Source organism: Molossus molossus, unplaced genomic scaffold, assembly GCF_014108415.1.
Source record: "Molossus molossus isolate mMolMol1 unplaced genomic scaffold, mMolMol1.p scaffold_m16_p_8, whole genome shotgun sequence".
Lineage (NCBI taxonomy): Eukaryota > Metazoa > Chordata > Mammalia > Chiroptera > Molossidae > Molossus > Molossus molossus.
The window spans coordinates 43,338,213-43,361,931 of NW_023425402.1; positions in this window are offsets into that span (position 1 = coordinate 43,338,213).

A 23,719-nucleotide genomic window follows, 5' to 3' on the forward strand; every position below is an offset into this window, starting at 1 on the left:
TGTGGTGACATGTAGGGGGAGTTTCTGGAATACATAACCTTACTGATATGTCCAGATCTCTGTGTGAGCAGAGATGCACATTACATGTAATTTTTAGTCATAGTCAACGATGGGACCTCCCCAAATCCAATTTGCTGTCTCCTTAGAAAGTAGGCCCTGTGTTAATTCTCTCACTGAGCTTGGTCACTACTCACCAACAAACAAAAAAACCTCAACATTTTTAGCACAAAAGAAACACAGGCAGCTAGATGTCAGCATTATTAATAGATGATAAGTGCCTACGTCAAGATGCATTTCTTCCTTGAAATTGGAATTGTGATTTTAATACATATAGAAGCCAACATTTTCAAGCAAGCCATCTTTCTTTTAAATAAGACAATAATGATTTTCATACAGAGCTTTATGCTAACAAATAGCACTAACCTCTCACTTATCAGCGCTTACTGGTTTGATGTGTTGTTTAATATTTTATGACTGCTTTGCTGGCTTTTCTTGTTTTTATAGAATTCTTATATTACTACTATACTACTAAAATAAGCTCATATTTATTGAGGGCTTACTCCCATGCATGTCAGGCTCAGAGCTCAGTAGTTTATGGGTGCTACCACATTTTATTTTCACGACAATCTCTTGAGGGTTATTCTCTTGCCTCTCTCACATTCAAAAGTGAGGAGGCTGAGACGTAGAGGAGGGAATGAGGTAACCCAAAGGCATACAACTGCCTAGTGATTTGAACCAAAGAGTTTCAAATGTGTCTCATAACTCATGTTCTTAACCGAGATGCTTTACTGCTTTTACCGACATCAGCTTATACTAATAACAGAGGAGATACTAAGTTGGAGAAAAGAATTGATCCCATTCTGTATGTTTCATTTCTGTTTCCTGCTGGGTCAAATATGACCGTTGGCAGAAATGTTCGAATCTCCTTCCTGCTAACCAGAAATATAGAATGAGGAAAAATGAAAAATAACTCTTTAAAGTTGGCTAAATATTTCAAAGTGGGAAAATGGGTATATCGTTGGGTTAGAGTTGTGGCAAATAGAAAAAAGAAGTTTAATACAAAGCACTTTGTGTTTTCATATAATGAAGGGATGATGGGGCCAAATGTGATAAGATCGTTAATGAAGCTTGAACGAAGGCTTACTGGACACACTGATTGTCTTGTACCAGGACAGAGTATCCCTTTTCATACCACCCCAGGGCACGTGGTAGCCAGAAACCGACAGTGAGAAGGCCACGTGATTGCAATCATGAAAAGCCACAATCACCCAAGCTTTGTTTCTAAAATTTCAGAGGAACAATACATTGAGATGTAGTGACATTTTCTTGTCATGAAATTGGTACTATAAAAAGAACAAAGACAAATTTAAACGTGTTCCTGTCCTGTTAATTTCTTTTTTGGCAAGTACTATTCTTGGTAAACGTAATTTGTTAGTCACTAAAGAATGGATTAAGATTAGATTTTTAACTTCATTGATTTTAGACTCTTTCTATGAACACAATTAAACAGTTATTTAAAAGTCTCCTTTTTGTCTCCTAGTAGTAAGAGTATTGTGTCCTCCCAGTGTTAATTAACACTAACAATGACAAATGGTAGATAGTAAAAGAAATAGAGGCAAAACAGTTATATACCATATTAGATGTGTGTGAATCCTGAATTCCATGAACTTGCTTTTACCTGCTTTTGCTCCTTTATAATATATTCAATTAAGAAATGTTAGGAAACTTGAGCTGTGGATCTGGCTCAGGGCAATGTGCTGAGATATTCATGGGAAAACAGACTCCAGGTTATGCTTTAATTTCCACTTTGCCTTATAGTAATGTGGAGAGGAAGTCACTGATTTTCAGCCCTTGAAGGAACCTGAGCTGCCTCCATTGAAGATAGTTTTACTGGGAAAAAAATATCAGATTTAAATACAATCTTACAGAGAAGAGCTGGACTGAGAATTACTAGCATGGAAGAAATATTAGTGTTGGAAAGGCATTGCATTAGCTTGCGTTCCATTGATTCGTTCAATCAACCATTCAACAAACATTCAGTGCCTATAATACACCAAGCCATGTTTTCTGTGCTGGGAAAAATGTCACAAACAAGAAAGTTTCTGCCCTCATGGAGCTTACGTTCTAGTGGGAGACAACAGTGAAATCTTTCATAGTATTTACTGTAGTACTTTCTGAAGGGTTCAGCAGGTGGCTGGAATTGAATTGTATTGGGCCTAAAGGTACCTGAAAGTGTCTCCACTCTGCTATTATGTACTTAGGGGATCTCTCTGCTTTTCCCACACACTGAATACAGTAGAAGTCTTTAAAGGGAGGTGTACTTTGACAAAGAATATTCATTGTTTTAATTTTATAATTGCAAAGCCTATGCATTTTGAAATATAATGTGCAAAGTGAATATCATGCAAAGTGAACATCAGTATAAAAGATTTAAAATGATATCCCATATTCTATAACCTTGCTGTGCTGGGTGTGGCTCATGAACCAGCAGTGGACACACCACCTGGAAGCTTGTTAGAGATGCACTCTCAAACCCCACACCGACCTACTGAATTGGAATCTGCATTTTATCAAGTTCCCCATCATAAAGTTGCTCTTTAGTCTCGTAAGCAGTTCCATGTGGAAAGAGTTTTCACACACATACCCATTTAATCATATTCAGCTTTAAAAATAAACCAACCTCTGGATTGGTTCTGAATCCAGAAAAGCAACTGGATTTTTAAGTTTTTTTCTCTGCCTGCTGCCAAAACATATTTTGACTAAAATTTTCACTTTTCAATTCATTGTTTTATTATCATAGAAACATGACCAGTGCATGGCAAGGCATTACTATTTTTGCAGGTAAAATGTCCTTTATTCTAAGATCTTTTTTTTTTTTTTACCCTGTCCCAAATACTTAGGACATGCTTTTTAACAAAACATACAGAACAAAATTGTGGTGTGTGTGTGTGTATGTATGTGTTTGTGATTAAGAGAGAAAGACTCTCTCCTGGTAAACCAACAAAAGCAAATAGGATTATATTCACATCTGATCCTAAAGAAACGTGCTATACCTTCTGTGGGATCCAGGTGAGTAATTCCAAAGCTGGTTCTGGTTTAGGAGCTGTCTAAGGCCTGTCCATGTATGGTAGGCAGCCTTATTTAGACCTTTAACAAGGTATGAATTCAAGGATTTCCAAGGCCTTTACCACCTAAATATTGTAATAGCCATTTAGTGTCTGTGTGAGTTGAAGAAATGAAACCTCAAAGAAAGTCACATCTTTGTTAAAGCAAGATAGTATAAAATTCACTAGCTTTGCCCTAGTTGGTGTGGCTCAGTTGGTTGGGCGTCATTCTGTACACCAAAAGGTTGCTGGCTGGATCCCCAGTAGGGGGTGTGCTGGAGGCAGGTGATTAATGTTCTGCTCTCACATTGATGTGTGTGTGTCTGTCTCTCCCTCTTCCTTCTTCTCTCTCTAAAAATCAATTTAAAAAATCTTTTTAAAAAAATTCAATAGCTTCTATTTTATTCTTATTATGATTAAATTTTCTTCTTTTTTTTAATCCTCACCCAAGGACACTTTTCCATTTATCTTCAGATAGAGTGGGAAGGAGAGAGAGAGAACCATCGATGCGAGAGAGAGACACATTGATTGGTTGCTTCCCACACGACCCTGATCAGGGATAGGGACTGAACCACAACTGAAGTATGTGCCCTTGACCAGAATCAAGCCCAAGACTCTTTGGTCCATGGGCCAATGCTCTAACCACTGAGCAAAACCGGCCAGGGTGATTAAATTGTTTTTTATCTTCAATGCTTTCCCCAATATCACATTATTCTTCTCATGCTTCAAAGTTCAATACTAGTTTCACTTGTTCCAAAAATCAGTGTATTTGCATTCTTATACTGATCTCTTACTTCTCTAAGTCCTTTTGCACATGGGTTATAATTCACATTAACTTTGTATTGTAGTGTAAAGTGGTTCATCAGTTTTTTTTATAGGTCTACTTTCTCCTCCAAACTGTTAGTCATTTAGAGTAGATATGTGGTCTTAACAATGTGGTCTTCCTAATACTTCCTAGGGGCTCAGAACACAGTGCTTAGAAACAGGTTGTTGACTAAACCAATTTACCCCATTGCTTACGGAATGAAACCCAAGAGAGTTAGATTTTTGAGGGTACATAGAAAGGGAATAAGAACGCTTATTAAAGCTCTGCAGGGGTTATGGAAAATAGAAGTAATAGGTGATGATTGAAAGAGAATTGAGAGTGTTCGCAGTCAAACTGCATAAGCTTCACAGATTTGCCTAAAGCTAACTCTTGATGCCAACTCCGTTTACCCGAATTTGCCAAGGCAAAGGTTTGCAAAGGGTGGGTGAATGAGGTAACTGAAGCTTAAACCAGGCTCTGGCACCATTATCTTGGCTTATGTTCTTGGCAACACCATACTCTCTGCTGTAGAGGTAATCATAGCACAATTAATAGAGGCCATGGCAGATCCCTAGTTTTTTAGACTAAAGCTTAATTGTTCTTCCCTTGGCTTAGGTATTTCCAAAGAAGCCCCAGATTAGTTCACTTAATTTAATCTTTGAACATGATGAAGAAAGTTGTTGGCAACCAGAAATGTCACCACTTTCTAGAATGTAGTTCTAAGCCCTGCAATCCAGGGCTGTGTGGATTTATCACATTCAGATGTACAGTGGGGTTTCATGGTGTCGTTTCATCTGTAAGCGTTCTGTGGGCAATGGTGTGACCCAGAACATCATGGAAAACCTGCTGAAATCCATGTTTGTGGGCTTGAGTAGTGAACTCAAGGAGTTCCCCCTTTTCATGTCTCTTCTCATGTACTTGAATACATTTGTTAGGTCTTGGCCCATTAGTATCCATTGGTGCTAGAAAGATCTGTTTGCTAGTTATGCAAGAGGGATATTTTTTTTTCCTCTTCCTGAATTTGGAAAACTCACCTAGAGAAACTACAGGTTTAATTACTTTACTTATTTACACTATTAGAGACCAGAAAAATGGCAAAGCATGTTCTGAGGGATGGCATTTACAGTTCATTGCATGTGATACTTCATTTGCTAAATCCATGATGATGTACATATGCTGATAGTTACTCTTGTGATCTTGCTGTGTCTTGTGTAAAGGGCATGGATGTCTCCTAGCAGTTTTAATTATAACAAAACATGGATTTTTTTGTTATGGTTCATATATAAAGTTTCACAGTAACATAACAGCAGTTAAATGCTTGCTCTGTTTTTAAGGTATTCAATCTATTTTGAAATCCATTTTGGCTAATCTGATCTGCAAATACACAATATCTTTCAGTTAAAGGATATTTGCTCAGTCAGGAGACTATTGATTCTATAACTGCTCAAATAATATTGATTTCCAATACTACTAATAACATCACTTCTCTCTTCACAATGCTGTTTTGTCTTCTCTCCTAGACCTTCCTCTTTTAATTTTTCCACTTCTGCACTTTAACTTAAATCATCCTGGCCAGTGGGAAATAACATTGTTACTCATTTCTAACGTTAAACTAATCATTTAAAATGAATGCCTTGAAATGTGTAGGATAGGCATCATGAAAATAGGACAATATGCCACATTTTGTCAGTGAATGGTCAGAATACTTATTTGTAAACTCAGATATGAAGACTGGACATTTTCTGAACATTTTTTGTGGATCAGGTATTAAGAGCTTCACATATATAACCTTGCTTAAACTTTAACCCAAGGTTGGTGGTATTATCATCATTCTACAAATGAAAGCAAAATAGTGAGAGAGAGAGAGAGAGAGAGAGAGAGAGAGAGAGAGAGAGAGAGAGAGAGAGAGAACCTATCACAATCACCTGCCTAATGAGAGCTTAAATTGGGATTTACAGCCAAACATGTGTGACTCCATCTTGCCTCTATAGAGAGAAACAGAAAAATAGAAAAGCCACATACCCTCCAACACAACTATGACCCAGTAATGCCTTTGGAAAATAGTATCCAAGGAAGCCTACTAACCTAGGTCGTGCCTCATAGCTTTTGCACCCAGGATACCTTTGTTGGTGATGGGGAGGCTGAAATAGCTCTGTCTCTTCTCCAAAAGAATTTCTGGCTGTAACTACTTGGTCTGCTGGGGTACATAAATTTGTCCACCATTCAACTGTCACCTGTCTTGAGCAAGTTTTTAATGGGCTAAGGTGCTGGAGGGTAAATTTTATTGGACCTAAAACTCTAGTAATAAATCGAGGGTCACTATGCTGATGATGTCAATAGACATTAGGAAGGAAAGGGTAGGGTGTAGTGGTGGTGGTGGTAGCCAGAGGCCTGCTGGAAGAAAAAGGAGACCCACAAAAGAAAAACCTTGTCTTTGTGGACATTGTTTATTTTAATTTGCAGAGTGCAAAACATTTAATGTTTGAGGATAGCAGTGTTAGCGTGATGGCTAAAAGTAGTAAAAAGTGCATAGACTTTATATCTGTTAGATCTATGTGTCAATTAGAGTTTTTCCATGAACAATTTATAAGACCAATGGAAAGCTCTTCAATTTCTTTGAAGTAGGGACAACCCCATCTGTTATGGTTGTGAATATTTGTACTGATTTTGAGTGTCTGTGTTCAATAAATGTTTGTTCCATTTTCTTAACAACACAGTATTGTCATAGTCCTTGCTTTGTTTTCGAGAGTATAATTTTTTTATGTTGGTTTTGAGTCAGCAAAATTTTATAAATGTGTTACTTAAATTAAATTCCAAATTCTTCCCTTGACATTTTCCTGATGTCTCAGGGAACAAGTCCAAGTGTGATATCTAAGTTATTTGGGAAACTTAAGCTATTTTTCTGCTATATTTATTCTCCTCAAGAGTTAGTCATCTTCAAAACAAATATGGCAGACTTTGTCACAGATACTACACACACAGGCAAACTTAAATCTTTGATCGATAGGCAGGTTTTAAAAATTTTTGAACAGATTTTTAGAAGTCAACATTAATTAAGAACATGAGCATATAGTAAAATGTTCTTAACATATTTAAGAGCTATTGAACTAGGTATATTTTATTGATTCATTTATTGGAAATTATAATTTCTGTTTAATTAGTTTTGATGTTTAGATATGGAGGAAAGTGAAATGGCCTTTAGCAAATATTTTACAAACATGGTCTTTGTATAAGAAAAGGTAAGTGACACAATGAACAATTATGAGACTGACATACTATTTTCTTTTCTTTTCTTTTCTTTTCTTTTCTTTTCTTTTCTTTTCTTTTCTTTTCTTCTTTTTCTTTTTTGGCTTCTCTGTAAAAATTCAAAGTGCTGTGTTATACTATAGCATATCTTTTTCTGAAAAGTATGTTTTTATTGATTTTTTTAGAGAGAGGAAGGGAGATAGAAACATCGATGTGAGAGAGAAACATTGATCAGCTGTCTTCCTGCATGCCCCCTACTGGGGATCAAGCCTGCAACCAAGGCATGTTAACTGACAAGGAATCGAACCTCTCAGTCCATGGTACCATACTCAACCCACTGAACCACACTGGCTGGGCTATAGCATATCTTTTAGGAGTCCTATTTGATGTGTATTTTGTTTGCTAATTATGTTGGTAGTTGTCAGTTTGTAGGCAATATGGTACTAGGCATTGTATCAGAAAGATATCTGATATACACTGATGTACTGTCAAAACACAAAAGCTAAAATTATTATATTCCCTGTTTTTGTAGTGCTTTAAAAAATATTTTCTTTGATTTGTATGTATTCTCTAGAAAAAAAATCAATGTTATAACAAAATTTGACATTCTGATGTACAAGGAACTGTATATCATTGCTTGTATGATGTCAAATAACATCAATCTAAGAATGAACTAGGGAGGTTTGAAATAAAGATTCATATTCAGAATCCAAACTGGTTCTGTGGTCAGGTCAATAAGAATCTCATTGCATGGATCACCCTTTTCCATCAAGGAAACTAGGATGACATAGTGGAAGCAGCAGAGAGCTTTGAAATAATAAAAAATTGGGCTTGAGTTGGCTTTATATGTAATAGTTGAGTGCTTTAGTTTAGGTACTTACCTTCTATAAGCCTTGATTATTCATCTATAAAATGATGATTATTAACATTTCAACTGGGTTGCTGTGAGGCTCAAATAAATAATAAAATATTTGTAAAGAAAAGTTTAATGTTAATATTTGTTTCATGATAACCACCTAAAAGACCAGAGTATCTTGAATCTTGTTCAACCAAGGTAATGATGGCATCAGGATAGGATGAAGAGGAGAAGTGAATTAGTCCAAAATGAATGTAAAACAAAATAAAAGTCAACTCTTTGATATCCTGGATTATCTAGCTTTATTCTTTTTTTTTAAATTTATTTTTATTTTTTATTTTTTTATCCTCACTTGAGGATATTTTTCCATCTTTTTGTACAGATAGAGTGGGAGGGAGAGAGAGGAAGGGGGAGAGAGAGAGAAACAGTGAAGGAACACATCGAGTGGCTGCCACCCGCACGACCAACCAGGGCCGGGGACAAACTGCAACCGAAGTACGTGCCCTTAGCGGGAACCGAACCCGGGTCTCTCTGTACCGCAGGCCGACGCTCTAACCGCTGAGCCAAACTGGCCAGGGCTCTCACTTTATTCTTAATTTGAGAGTTTGGAAAATAAAACTGATGAGCACAGATTAGCACTGATGGTGAGAAGAACCAAGCCTTGGGTCTGGGCTGATGGGGAGATGGATGAGGAGCCTCTTCTCACTTTATCTGCCCCCCCGCTCCCCCCCCCCAATATCTCTTTAATAAGGGCATCTGCAGGAATGGTCAAAACCTTTCAGGCTGCTTAAGTGATGGCAATCAGTGATAAATAGCCCTTCCCTAATTATTAGGTAATGCTTTGAAGGTGAGTTCTCCCCAGTTCTTACTCTAGTCTATTTACTGTTATTCATAAATTGGTTAGTATGCTTAATTAACCAAATGTAAAGCAGCTCCCAGTTTTTAGGGAACCCTTGATTGGACAAAAATGCAGCTGAAATTGTGGCGCACCTATCACTTTCACATACAAACCATAAATATCACTTAGAAATCTTAATTTCCTTTGCTTGCCCACAGACAATGTGTGCTATGTGTGCTGGGAAGATGAGTTTATAACTAGAATGACACAAGAACGTGGTAGAAGGGCTGGCGCTCAGAGGTTCAATAGACTTCACCCCATCACCAGTGAAAATTGCTGTACAAGGACAGCTTTGAGAAATAAATTTGTCAAAAGGTTTTGAAAGGGCAATCACAAATTGCCGATGAAAATAGATGAAGCTATGAAAGAGATTTATGAAGACTGAGTTAGAACTGAATAGTGTTATGAGACACTCTTGGAATTCCACAGCATGCCCGGGTCCAGGAGAGGGGATGAGAACGGTAGAATACCGCGCCCTGTTTGCCAGCAGACACATTAGGCCCTGCGCTCAGATCTCAGCTGCAAAATTCACTGCACTCTGGGCGTAGTGGTTGTGGGAAATGCCTGTGGTTTTCCCAGCCTGCCTCACTCAGCAGGTTTGGGTGCAAGTCTGTCTCTAAGGCTATAAGAAACCAATAGGAAAGGAAGCAGTAAAAGCTAATCATTAAAATAAAATAGCAATGAAGTGTTAATTGAAATCAGTGTTCAGTATGCTGTGAATCATCTTATGACGATACTCCTTAGGGGAAGTGCAGTGTGTGTTGTTTTTGGTTGGCTTAGAGTCTCCCACACAAACAGGAGGAATAAGCCCAAGTAGCCTCTGTTGAGATAAGAGGGACTTGACCAACAGCATGTTTATCCTGGTGGAAGTCAGCAATTTCTGCCCCTTAAACCAAGAAACTCTTTAGAGAATACATCAGTTTACTGATCCTTTCAACCTTAGCCATCTGCTGTCAAATTTTAGTCTGTGTGTAGATTGTCATATGCTATCATTCTCACTCTAGACATAGTTTAAATATAGCTTATAATTGTAATGTATGAAAGTGATGCCTGTTACTGTAATAACTGTTACTGTCTTCCTATTCTCATTATTAATAAACACTTTAAAGGTGACTAAGATTGTAAAATTTTAATAAAACAGAATGTTATTGAAGCCTACCTGTATAGGCTGTGCATATGTTTTAATCTTGAATAAATTAGCAAAATTGAATTCCTGCTAGAGATATTTCTGGTTCCACAGGCAGGTGCTGTGGAGATGATTGTGTTGTGTAGGGACATGGCGTGCGTAGATTTGGAACCTGTTAGAGTGAATTTAAATCATCAGCTGAGCACTCTTAAACAAATTAGTTAATTCCTGTGTTTTGTATTGCTAATCTATAAATTGAGGATGACACCATCACAAGGTTTTCATGAGGATTAAGTGATATACATAAAAAAAAAAACATAGTGCTGGCACAGAACGAGGACTCAAAATATTGTCTTTCAGTTCCTTCTCTAGGGCAAAATCCCTTACAGTTTGAATTTACTAATAAGGGTGGAAACAGCATATAAGAGTAACTGTGTCACTGAGAAATAGCCCATCTCCCCATATATATTTTATGGGATGAAACAGTTAATATAAAAATGTTTTCAATTGAATACTTAGATTTATGTGTATGCTATATTATAAAATCACAGAATTGTTGGTAATTAAAAAATATAGATATGATTTATTACCACAAATGGGATAAATTATAAAATTTATAATTTTATAAACTTAGCAGTGATCCATTAATAAATTTTAAAAACCCAGGACATATTTTAGTAAGATTTAAGAATGAAGTTAGTGGGAGGAATTGCAGCTGAGATATCAGTCTTGCAAATGGACATGCCATTGTCCATTCATGATTCTGGTATCTTAGCTACCACCTTTTCCTGGCTTTCTCATTAATGCCTCCATAAGAATTAGAACATCTGAACATCTCATTTTATGCTTCCTGAGGCATGCTGTGCAGAATGTTAATGATCAAAAACAGAAATAGAGCAACCTTTAAAACTGGTGCTTTCATTGCAACATTTAATATCTAGGGAAATGGGAGCAAAACAATGGAAAAGAGATTTGGTTGTTGCAATTTCTAGGTCATTGTGAAAAAGGAAGGTACTAAGAACTAAAGGAAGGAAACTAAAAATCATGATGTCAGTTTGTTTTTCTGTTAGGATTTAGCAAACCAAGCTTGTGCTTGTGCCATACATTAGTATTGCTGTCTGTCCACCCATCACTGCTCATGCCCATTTAGGCTTGGTTCTGACCCTTCTCTGTATGTTTTTGAAACTTTCTAGTTCTTTCCTCAGCTGCCCTGATTGCTTCCATATATATGACCCCTCTTTGTGGAGGTGATATCTGGCCTAGACCGTAACAGACTCATTACTGTTGTTACTCAACTTCGCCTTTTTTTTTTTTTTTTTTTTTTTACGTTTCCAAGAATATGCTTATTTTAATTAATTAAACTTAATAAATAATCTAGTGAAGAAGTATCTTCTAACTTCATGATCATGATTTCTAAAACTATGGCTATGTTTGCTAATTGCACATTCAGAGTATAGTTATCTTCAAATAAATGGAGACAAAGGCTACCAAAAAATTCAGAATTTAAGGAAAATGTAAAGTTAATGTTCAACCTCACAAGGGTCTTGTTTGTATTAAAGTCATTTTTTAAAACTAGAACATTTGCTCTTGACTTTCTGACAGATACCATTATATCTTCCTAAAATGTTGTCTAAATGATCAACTATGTTGGTGACCTTTCAAACTTAGTGCTTTAGAATATGCACACACAAGGAAAAGATTCAAAGTGCAAAATAATATACAGTTAATAGTTAATCACTTTTCTATTGCAGACCACCATATATCTGTACAGAGTGGGACAAAAGTAGCTTTTTAGTTGTGAGTATGAGAAACACAGAGTTTATTCTTGTATTATTATTTATTAACTAGCATATTATTTTCTATACTCACAATGATAAAACTGTTTTGCCCCTCCCTGTGTATCTGATAGGCAGAATAATGTCTGTATCCCCCAAATATTCACATCCTCACCTCTGAAACCTATGAATGTGTTTCCTTACTTAGAAAAAGGGACTTTGTGGATATGATTGATTTAACAGTTGTAAGAGGAGGATATTATTCTGGATTATCCAGGTGTGCCCCATGTAATCATAAGAGTCCTTATATCATAAGAGGGAGGCAAGAGGATCAGAGTCATTTGAAGATGCTATGCTGTGGGCTTTAAAGATGGTAGAAGGGGCCATGAGCCAAGACATGCAAGTAGCCTCTGGAAGCTGGAAAAAGCAAGGAAATGAATTCCCCTTAGAATATACAAAAGAAATGTAACCTATCCACACCTTTGTTGATGAAAAATTCTACACCTAAAGAAAAGAATTTAAAGAGTTTATCTGAGCCAAGGCTGAAGGCCAGATCCAGAGGCAAATGATCAAAAGATTGAGTATGTTCAAAGGAATAGCAGATTTACAGTTTATTTTATACATTAGAATCAAAGAAGATGTAAAGAAGATTGCATGAAATCTACTAGTGGTAGATTAAGGAAGCAGGAGAAAGTAAACCAGGGAAATCTCTAGAAATTGATAAAATGTAAAATGGATAGATACGTATTTCTTTTACATTGGTGTGCCGGATGGTTCATATTGAACATACTTGGTTTACAGAGATATGTGGGTAAAATATGAGGAATGTTGGTATTATTGCGCCCTGGTAGCAGGATTTTTATCCCTGGAGGTCTGGAAAAGGGAGCATTCTGATGTATTAAGTATATTATCCTAGATGCACAAAAACAATGGGTGGACCTTTTATAAAATAAAGAGTACACTATCACATAGTTCTTATGACATCACTTCCTTCATAAGCTGCTCAGTTAGGAATTTTTATGATCAGACTATCTTGTGTGGTTACTTTCAGTTATTGAGCTCATCAGATCTGCCAGGTAGCACATCTTGACTTTGGCATAGTAAGACCCATTTTGGATTTCTAACCTCCAGAATAAATTTGTACTGTTTTAAGCCACCAAGTTTGGGGCAATTCAATTTAGGAGCATATGAAAACTATGAAATCTACTTATCTGTCCATACAGGTATATTTATCACCATTTCTATGTTTTTCACAAATAAAAACATTATCTTCACTACTGCACCTTCTATTTTATTTTATAATATTGTCATATTAGTGGAAATAGATATACTCTTTTAAAAAGAGCTGTGTACTATTTTGTTATAAGATTGTAATATATTTTTTATAATAAGTTATACTGGTGGATATTTATCTTGTTTCCATTCTTTCTTCAACAAACAGTATTTAATACCTGCATGATATATTAAAAATTACTATATAACTTTTCAAATTGAGACAGAATAGTGTAATGTACCTGCATGTATCTATTATCTCAGTTCACCATTTATTAACCCACAGATAATCTTGTTTCTTCTATAACCCACTCAGACTTTATCTGTCATCTCTGGATTACTTTGAAGATAATCCCAGATAACATATTTCCATCAGTAAATATTTTAGTATATAGCTCTAAAGCATAAGGAAACCTTTTCTATTGATTTTGTACATTTTTAAGTATATCTCTAGCATACATTTTAGAAGTAAAAGTGAACTCTTTGAAAAACACTATTTTCAGTTTCATAAATTATTTCAACATGGGATATGCTAATGTCCTTACTGTCACCTTGCCCGATGCATCCCAATACAACAAACTTGATGTTTATTAAATGATTAATGCTTGGGTTCACAAAAAGTGAGTTTACATAAATTTCATGATATATTCACCTTGATATTTAAATCCATACAAATTGTAGGAAAAAATGTAATTGTTCATTAAATTAATTATTTATTTAAGTATAGTTTTGTGGGTGGCAGACAAGGCAAGGAGTTATCATGACATGTCTTTTCAGTACTTTTTCTTAGAAACAAAACTTGTTTTTTCCAGTATTGGTTTCCAATACCAACAAGCTCAAATGCCATTTGGAAATTCAAAATTAGGAAAACTTAAATGCATTTGAAACTTGTTAAAATTTGTATTGTGATTTTTTAAAAGTTTTATTTATCTTAAGTCTTAATAGCAAGGTTATTGTAGGCTACTTTCACTCTGTGGTCAAGGAATCTTCTGTCCACCTACTGAAATAAAAGTTGAAAGTTAAAGTCTGTAAATGATAGTAGAGCTTCACTGTATACTTTTCTTTCTCCACATTCTTTTTCTGTTTCAGAATTCATGAGTTCCAGGATTTGTCTTTGTTCTGTTTGGTGTATAACTAAATGTGAATGCTCTTAGGTCTGAAGCATGCTAGTAAAATTCAGTGGTGAGTTCTCCAGAGTCTTACAGCGTTTTTAGAAACAAGACAGAATTTCAGAGTAAATAATTTTATTAATCATGTTTTCAGCCAGAGTATTTCAGTGTATTCCTGGCTTGGGTTCAAGGGGAGGCATTAAAACCATTCAGTATTCTATAGGGACTGGGTTATTGCTTTTGCCTTCATATTGACCCCAACCACACATGAATTTCTTTGACACTTTCTGAGAAACACGTCCATGAACTAAACCTAGAGAAATGCCTCTGGAATATTTACAGACACATGTTCATATTTTATTTTACTCAAAATATGAATCACACTACATTTATTTAATATGTAAATATATATAAATAGGTACTTTCCCGGAATGTCATAAATACTGTTTTTTAGTCATTGACTGAGCCCAGCCAAGTTTGAAGTTCTGTTTGTCCTTTAAATCGCTTATATGCTCATTGGGTGTTTTTTTTCCCTTATTTGTACATATGTATGCGTTTTGGAAGAGTTGTGTGGTTAAAAATTGCATTGCTTTCTGCTCTCAGTGTGTAGAGTGAAGGGAAAAATGACACTCATTTATATCAGAGTGATCTCCTTTTCATTGCTGTCTTTGGTTCCAAAAGGCTCCAGTGAAACAGCCGATCAGTCCCAGAGCCTTACACCATCCATCAGGCTGTATAGCCACACACTTTATAAATATTTAATTATACTTGTTGTTATTACTTGGTTAACTAAATTTCCTAGGCAGGATCTAAGATAAACTTTACCAATAGCAACTTCTGCCATTGGTTGAAGAGCTTTAGAGAGAATTCCTATACTAGATCGAGGCTTCTAGGCCATCTAACACCCAAACACCCCTTTCCTTGAGTAAGTGGTAAGAAGCAGTGACTACTTTTGAAAACAAAACAAAACAAAACAAAACAAAACAAAACAAAACAAAACAAAACAAAAGAGACCATTTCTCTGAACTCTGAAATAAAATAGAAACAAAAACAAGTCAAATGCTTTAGAAGTTAAGTGGCAACAAAATGAATGTCTTGGAATTAATTAAAGGTGATTAAATGAAGTTACAAGTGTGATGGATTTGTTACATTTACATTTTTGAAAATTAGATTCTTTCCTTGTAACACATAGTCTTTATATTAGTTTGTGTATTTCATTAATCAGGATTCTTGCGTCCCTTAGATATCTGTATAAATAATGTAATGTAATTCACTTTGGAACAAATTCTACATACAAGTTCATTTCTCAAGATAAATCATTTGCTCATTGGTGTATTGATTCAACTAGTGTTTATTGAGTGATTGCTGAAGACTGACAACTTAACCAGAAAATGTATGTGTATCATTTTCTAACGGTCTCTCATTATCTCAATTTTAAAGATGAGGAATTGAAGCTCCCGTAGACAAAGTGTCAAGTCAGAGTTTTGTGATTACGCAACAGTAGAGCTGTGTGCAACCAGGGTTTTCTTGACTCTGTCCACTGTTTCTATTCACTGTTCCACAGTAACTACTACTAATACTGCAGAAGGGTGCTCTGCTGGAGTTACGGGTCAAGTGCCATGGAAATGTGGGAAATCAATCATGTCTGAGGAAGTAGGAAAGGCCAGATAGATATTAGGCTGAAAATGTTTGACCCGGTCACTCATGTATTTTGCTAAGGAGTTTGTATTTTGTTCATTAGGCCATAGGGAGCCATTAACAGATTTTTAAAGACGCATGAGGCAAGATTCAAGTGTATATTAAGAGAATAACTTTAGCAGCTGTGAGAATTAAAGACCAGAGCAGTGTTTATTTCCCCAGCTTTTTTGATTGCTTATGAGCCCACTACATATTTATTATTTATAAATTATATTTCTGGTATTATAGTACTAAAATTATGAATATTATAAAATTATACAAGAGGGAAATGAAATAGATTCTATTATTAATTTAAACAATTTTATTTTACTGTTAACAGTAAAATACTTTTGCTTCCTAATATAAAATTAAGATAGTGATTAAATTTTACTCCTAAATATAATTTATGTATGTTTATATTGAGAACAATGTGATTAAATATATTTCTATAAAAAAAAAGCACACAAAAGCCCTTGTAGTTTATACTTTGCGATAGAGCCGTGTGAAGTACTGGTCTAAATCCAGTTTGTTTGATGCTTTAATTTTGTTGCTGCCTCGTTGTTATAATAGTTATTCAATTTTCATGATAATTATTCACTTTTAAAATTTATGTTGATTTTTCAATTCCAGTATGCATTCTATATTATTTTGTGTTAGTTTCCGGTGTATAGCATAGTAGTTTGACAGTTATAAACTTTACAAAGTGGTATTTGTTCACTTTAAATCCTGTCCTTCAATTATGAAAAGTTCTGCATTAAAATTTGGCTGGCAAATTTTCATTTTCCTGATATCAAGAACTCATTACTAACTAATTAAAAGATATAGAATTTTAAAAAGTCAGCTCTATATTCACTGATGCTATTTGTAAACATTCTTAGTAAGTGAGCAAAATCTATTTTTTAGGTTTTCAAATGTGTGGGTAAGAATTTTTAAGTCACTATATTACTGTTGGGGGGAAATTGCATAAGATCACTGTATATGGTTAGTTCACCTTGTCTCTGCCTTCAAAAGGGGCTGTTTAAATACACCAGTGCTGTTACTTTCTTCTGTGGGCTTGGGCTTGACTATTTCGTGTGATCTTCAATTTATTGTTTTATTTCTTTTCTTTCTTCTTGTGCAGAAATCTTTTTGTCACTATTCAGCGATGACCCTTTTGATGAAAACTGAATAATATCATCAAAGTCTATTTTAACAGCTTTGTGAGGTAATATGTTGAAAGGCCCTTCACTGTCACCTCTGCCACAGGTAGAGTGTCCTCTTCCCCTCGGGGTAATTACCATGTCGTTGGCAGGGTTTCCTGAAGCAGAGGGTGCTAGCATTGACTTAACTATTAATAATTATAGCCAGTCTTTAATCAGAACCTACTTTTTTCCAGGCACTGTTCTTCATTAACTAATCCTCTTAGCTCTATGAGAAAGGCACTAGTCTGATCTTCCTAGAATATATGATGAAATGCATTATTTTGTATTGTATGTTCATTAAATTTGGGGGATAAAAATAAATATAAATAGAAGATCTACTATTTCTTTCAGTGCTCTAAGAGGTTCACTTCATAGCCTCTGGGGTATGTGGGCCTCACTTTGGCACCTCTGGAATAGACATTTGATAGAGTGAGAAAAGGAGATATTTGAGAAGGTCATGGCATTGGCAAATGAAAAACAATGCTTGTGAATGAGAACAAGGGAAGCAGAGTTAAACAGAAAATAGAATTTACAGAATTTTTCCCTCTGACATAAACTTCAGCTAATACAGAAGACAGTGTGGGCTGCTATAGCACAAAAGGCATATCTCCAACAGCTCTAGAATTGATGAAATGTACACTTTCCTCTTGACTCCAAGCTGTGTGTTACTGTTGCATTCTTTTCCAGATGCAGAGATTTGATTTTTCACGGCCCAGGTTGTTGCTCAGTTGGTAACCGAGTTAGCGCCTCCCTTGGCTCCCCTAGTGGTAGCCGAGGACGGCTGAGAATGGCCGCCGCTTCATTTTGCTGAAATGATTTATGTGATCTCTGGCATAGCAGGCTGATGAGGAAAGCCTCAGCTGTTCTGAATGTTCTCTTTCAAATATGGATCTAATCACATGGGCAGTGGTACTTGGGCACATTCTGAACCCGTGCCCGCGTAAAACTAGGCCAACAGTTTTCAAGTGAAAAATGGAGCTACCTATCTAGGTATTTGAGTGATGCTCAATAGTTGGATTACATGCCTTTAGCTTAATAACCACTTTTTAACTTCCTTTGTTAAATAAAAGCATAGTAAATCCATGTTACTCTGATGTTTAAAATGCTTTATGGGTACATTAGCCAAGGTTTTCCAGAGAAACAGAAGCAGTATATAATGATATGTATATGACATATCTCAATAATATATCATATATGACATATCTCAATGATATATCATGTATATATATTCTCTCTCTATATATGTGTGTGTATATATATATACATATATATATTTGTATAAGCACAGTCATATATATTTATTATGAGGAATTGGTTTATACAATCATGGAGGCTGAGAAATCCCATAATCTGCTGTCTGCAAACTGGAGACCTAGGAAAGCTAATAGTCTGATGGTGTAATTCAGTCCACGTCTAAAGGTCTGTGAACCAGAGGATCTCATGGTGTAAATCCCAGTCCAAGGATCACAGAGATGAGTGAGATGTCTACAACATCAATGAGCCAGGTAAAAAAGGAGACAAATTCCTCTTCTCTCCACCTTTTCTCTACTCATGCTCTCAAGGGAGTGGTTGGTTGATGCCCACTCACATTGGGTAGGGTAATTTGCTTTACTGAGTCTACCAATTCACATGCTAATCTCATTTGGAAACACCCTTATAGAGGTTCCCAGAAGTAAATTAATCTGCATACCCTGTGGCCAGTCAAGTTCACACATGAAATTAACTGTCATACAGGCATCCACACTGTTTCTCTATGGGGTTTGTGGTTAGTGTTTTTGCCTAATTCTAAATGAAAAACATTTTCATTGCAAAAATCTGGAAAACAAAGATAAGAATGAAACAAAATTATTGATAATTTCATCATCTAGAGAATACAATGATTAACATTTTACTATGTCTTTTTAGTTATATTGATACCATTGTAATAACCCAGTGATTAATAACTGGAAAGGAGCAAAGGGAAGGCCAAATAGAGGCATACCCAGTACAGTCTGGGTGACATAGGGAAGGTACTTGCCTGCCAGTCACACCTGGGAACAGACCAGAGTAGGCGTGCCCACTGTAAGCACGGGAGGATTCCAGATATTTAAACAAAGGAGTTCCCTCTCATTTGCATGCTGGGCTACTGGCTCTCTTGTTGCAGGGAGTGTGCTCCCATGCATTTGCTCACATGGCTCATGGCCATGTGGATTCCATGCAATGGACTGATGGACTGGAACTGGCCTGATGCTATGCCAGCCCCAACTCCACTGTGGAAACAAAACTCTGGACACCGGCTTTGCTTCCAGCTCTGCTGAATCCCCAGCTGCTTCTCTTCCAGGACTTGTTTAAGGGAAATGGGACTTTAGAAACACAGGGATGTAATTCTACAAAAATAAAAATCACTCATCCTCCCATGAGAGTCTTAGAAAATTATTTTCTCAAGATATCATAAGGACCCAATCCCCATACTCAGGGGGGAAAGAGATCCCCCACTTCTACCAATAGACACCCCACTTCCACTGATAACAATATATTTATCTATTTAAGGAATTGTTTCTCCCATATTGTTTCATAACCTGTTTTTTTTTTTTCTTAATTACTCACTTAGCTCTTCATCATTTTTTCATGTCAAAAATATTCTTCTATGTCAGAATTTTTACTTTATGGTATTGTGATTTTGTGATTTGTAATAAGAAATATATATTTGGTATTCCTTCATTTTCTGGCACAAAGCTCCTAAAACTCTTGGAATTTCCTAAGCGATGAAAGCCACAAAGGTGTCTTTTGTTATTTTAATGAAATAACTTTTGGATAAAACCCAAGGATGGGGGAAGGTTGCCAGTGGAGCCAATTTTGTGATTGGAGGGTTAGATATTTCAGTCCCATATTTCTGCCTCTGAGAAGGAAAGAGGGACCAGAGGCTGGAGGCTGATTGAATCACTCTCTATGGACAACGATTTAATCAATCATGTTTATACAATGAAGCCTCCATAAGCATGGAAGCTCTGTGCCTTTTTCTCATATCTTGTTCTATGTATCTCTTTTATGTGGTTGTTCCTGGGCTATACCCTTTTATAATAAACTGGTAATCTAATAAATAAAACATTTTTCTGAGTTCTGTGAGCCACCAGCAAATTAATCAAACCTCAGGAGGGGGTCCTTAGAACCTCTGAACTATGTATAGCCAGTTAGTCAGAAGCCCAGGTGATAACTGGGGCTTGTGACTGGCATCTGAAGTGGGGACAGAGACAGTCTCATAGACCTGAGCCCCCAACGTGGAATCTAATGCTGTCTCGAGGTCGATAGTGTTAGAATTGAGTTGAATTGTAAGACACCCAACTGGTGTCCTGAAGCATTGCCTGGTGGTGTAGGGGAAAAACTCCCCTCTCTATAATGAAATTGAGTGTTCAGAACCCTTTTTAAGAATGAATGAGCATAGGTATACCTTAACAGCTCCCTAATATTGACATTGGTCTCTTTTTCAGGGGTTTCATAAGCCCTGTTGAATTGCCCTGGAGAATGGGCAATTTATATTTTTTCAGCAACAAGACAAGAGTGCCTGTTTCCCTACAACATTCCCAACCATGCATACAATTGGTTGTTCTTTGCCAAACTTGAAAAAATTTACATTATCCTTGTTTAAATGTGTAGAATTTTTATTATGATGCAGCATAATTTTGTTACTTGATGGCCCTTAATGTTTCTTTGGCCATTTTTCTTTTAGAATACAGTAAATCCTCGATTTTGTGGACCTCAATTTAACTGACTTCAGATTTAACAGACAGAATTTCTAATCTGTATGTCATATGTGAAAATTAACACTCTGTTACTTTTAAAATACTTTCAACCAAGAGTTGCTTATAATGCTTACAGGTTATTTTTTTGTTATTAATTCCCTGTATATTTGACAAATTTTAGGAAATTGGCTGTATGTTGGAAAAAACACTGTAGTAATTCCACTGACATAAGTAAACATTGCATATCTACAACTATAACATATTTAAATCCGAGAGTCATCACTGGTAAACAATGTTCAGTGAATGATTAACATGTGATCACACCACGTGATAATTATTTCTGTTGTCAGATTGTGTGACTTTCTGCAGCACTTTTAACACATGTCCACTATGTTCCAACCTGCACTAGGCCACACCCCAGCCATGTGCATTTATTTACCCTTGGTGACTGGTGAATGTATCCATTTATTAGTCCTAGTCAGTATAAATTAAAAATTAAAGAATAACATATAGAAAACTTTTCTGTGAAATTAAACTTTTCATACATACTTAATTTTAATTACACAAATATGTCTACATAAGTAAAAACAAGTAAACTAATTAGTCAATTTTTTAACATATGCATTTGGAAAACCTACTTTATTATGTAACAGACTTTCGGCTTTAACAAAAAATTCCTCATCTGGATTAGTCCATTATATCAATGTTTTGCTGTATTTTTATTTCTCTAAACAATTTGTATACCTCAAGAATAGCCACATTTGCCCTGGCCAGTTTGGCTCAACGGTTAGAGCATCGGCCTGCGGTACAGAGAGACCTGGGTTCAGTTCCCGCTAAGGGCGCGTGCCTCGGTTGCAGTTTGTCTCCGGCCCTGGTTGGTCGTGGATGTGTCCCTTTTGAGTCGATGTTTCTCTCTCTCTCTCTCTCTCTCTCTCTCTCTCTCTGTTCCTCTCTCTCCCTCCCACTCTACCTGAACAAAAAATGGAAAAATGTCCTCGGGTAAGGATGATAAAAAAATAATTAAAAAACAAAAACAAAAACAAGAATATCCACGTTCCCCTCCCAGCAATATGTTTTTTGAATATTTTGTCCCTGGCTTGTTGTCTTCCTTTTAATGTTTTTATTATGTTTTATTTTTTAATGTACACAACTTCCAAATTTTTATAAAGCAAATCAACTGATCTTATCTTTTTAATTTTGTTTTTAAAGTTCATTCTCTTTCCAATAATCATATAACTATTTACCTATCTTTTCTTTTTAAAAAAATATGGTTTCAATTTTTAAAATTGGCTCTTTAACCTATTAGAACATTTTGGCAAGTAATGTGAAGCCTTTATTTTCTCTATATTCTAACCAGTTATTCTAACACTATTTATTGAATAGTTTTACTGACTTCTAAGGATATGTGTTTTTATATTCAATTCTATTGTCAGCTTCTATTTTACTTTATTGTATAATTATTAGCCATAATATATATTTTAATTATGCTATATTTTAAAATCTGAAAGTGCTAATTAACTCTCCCCTGCTCATTTCTACCTTAACATTTCTTCTTTATTTATTTTTCTAAAATACTTTAGAATCAACTCAATACATGCCAAGAATTCCATTTTGAGTTACATTGAAGACATATTAGATAACTGTATAAAATCAATATATAGAGAATCCATATTTTTATATATTGAGTGTTCCAAATAATGAACATAATTTGGTTCAATACTTACTCAAATACTTTTTACATTACTCATTCAAACATTAGAATTTTTATAGATTTTTAAAAATTAATATTTTTTTCTTTCCAAACATTTTATATAATTTATATTTTCTTTATATTTAAATTAGTGTTTTATTGTCTAAATAGTAATTGCTGACATATAAAAAATTATCTATATTTGTTAATTTTCTAGTATCCAGTGACTTAGTGAACTCTCTTATTAAGTCTAATAATTTTTATGTTATCAGGAATTTTTGGATAAATAATTCTATCATCTAAAAAATATCTTGCTTTATTTTCTGATTTATAATATTTAAAACTCTTTGTATTTCATTATAGAAATAGTAATGATAAAATATTTCTGACTTATTTTAGCTCTAGTGAATATATTATATGCCAGATTCACAATGGGAAATGAAATTTTTAATTACTGCAAGGGCTACGAATTTTTAACTCGTGTATCACAAACTAATTTTAAATGTATGTGAAATGACATCTCCTTAAGTGTTACAATTGCACATAAAGCAAGGACTCGAAATGTTATTTTTTAATACAGGATATCGGGGACAGTCTGGACCTACTTACTTTGAAAATATTCACCTGGGCATGGACTTCCAAATTCTCTTTACCATTTTTCTATCTACATTGGTTACAAAGGTTCTATTTCTCAGAATATTTTGTTTATGACTCCTTTTTTATGTTAACGTTTATTGGGATACCTAGAGTGGGAATCTTTTTTTCTTTAGATCACTTCTTTAGTGACCTAACTTTAACTCCAAACTAGCCCTGTATATCAGCCTATACTGTTCACTTCCTGGTAAGCATGGTTTTCAGAGTGCATGATTTTAGTTGGAAGGTAGAAGGATAAGTAGGTAGATCTTACTTTCTGAAATACATGTGAGTCTAAAAACGTAGCAATAAATACACAGTAGTCCTTCCTTACTCAAGATAAATTCCAAGACCCCTCATGGATGCCTGAAATTGTGGATAGTACTGGACTCTAGATATACTATGTTTTCTTCCTATACATACATACTTATGATACAGTTTATAGCTTCTCTTTGGCATGTCCAAATTGCTAGCATCAGTACTCTTGTGCTCTGGGGCCATTAATAGGTAAAATGGCGGTTACTTGAACACTCCCCCTGTGATACCATAACAGTTAATCTGATAACCGAAATGACTACTGAACATCTAACAGGCCAGGGGTGTATACAGCATGGGGACTCTGGACAAA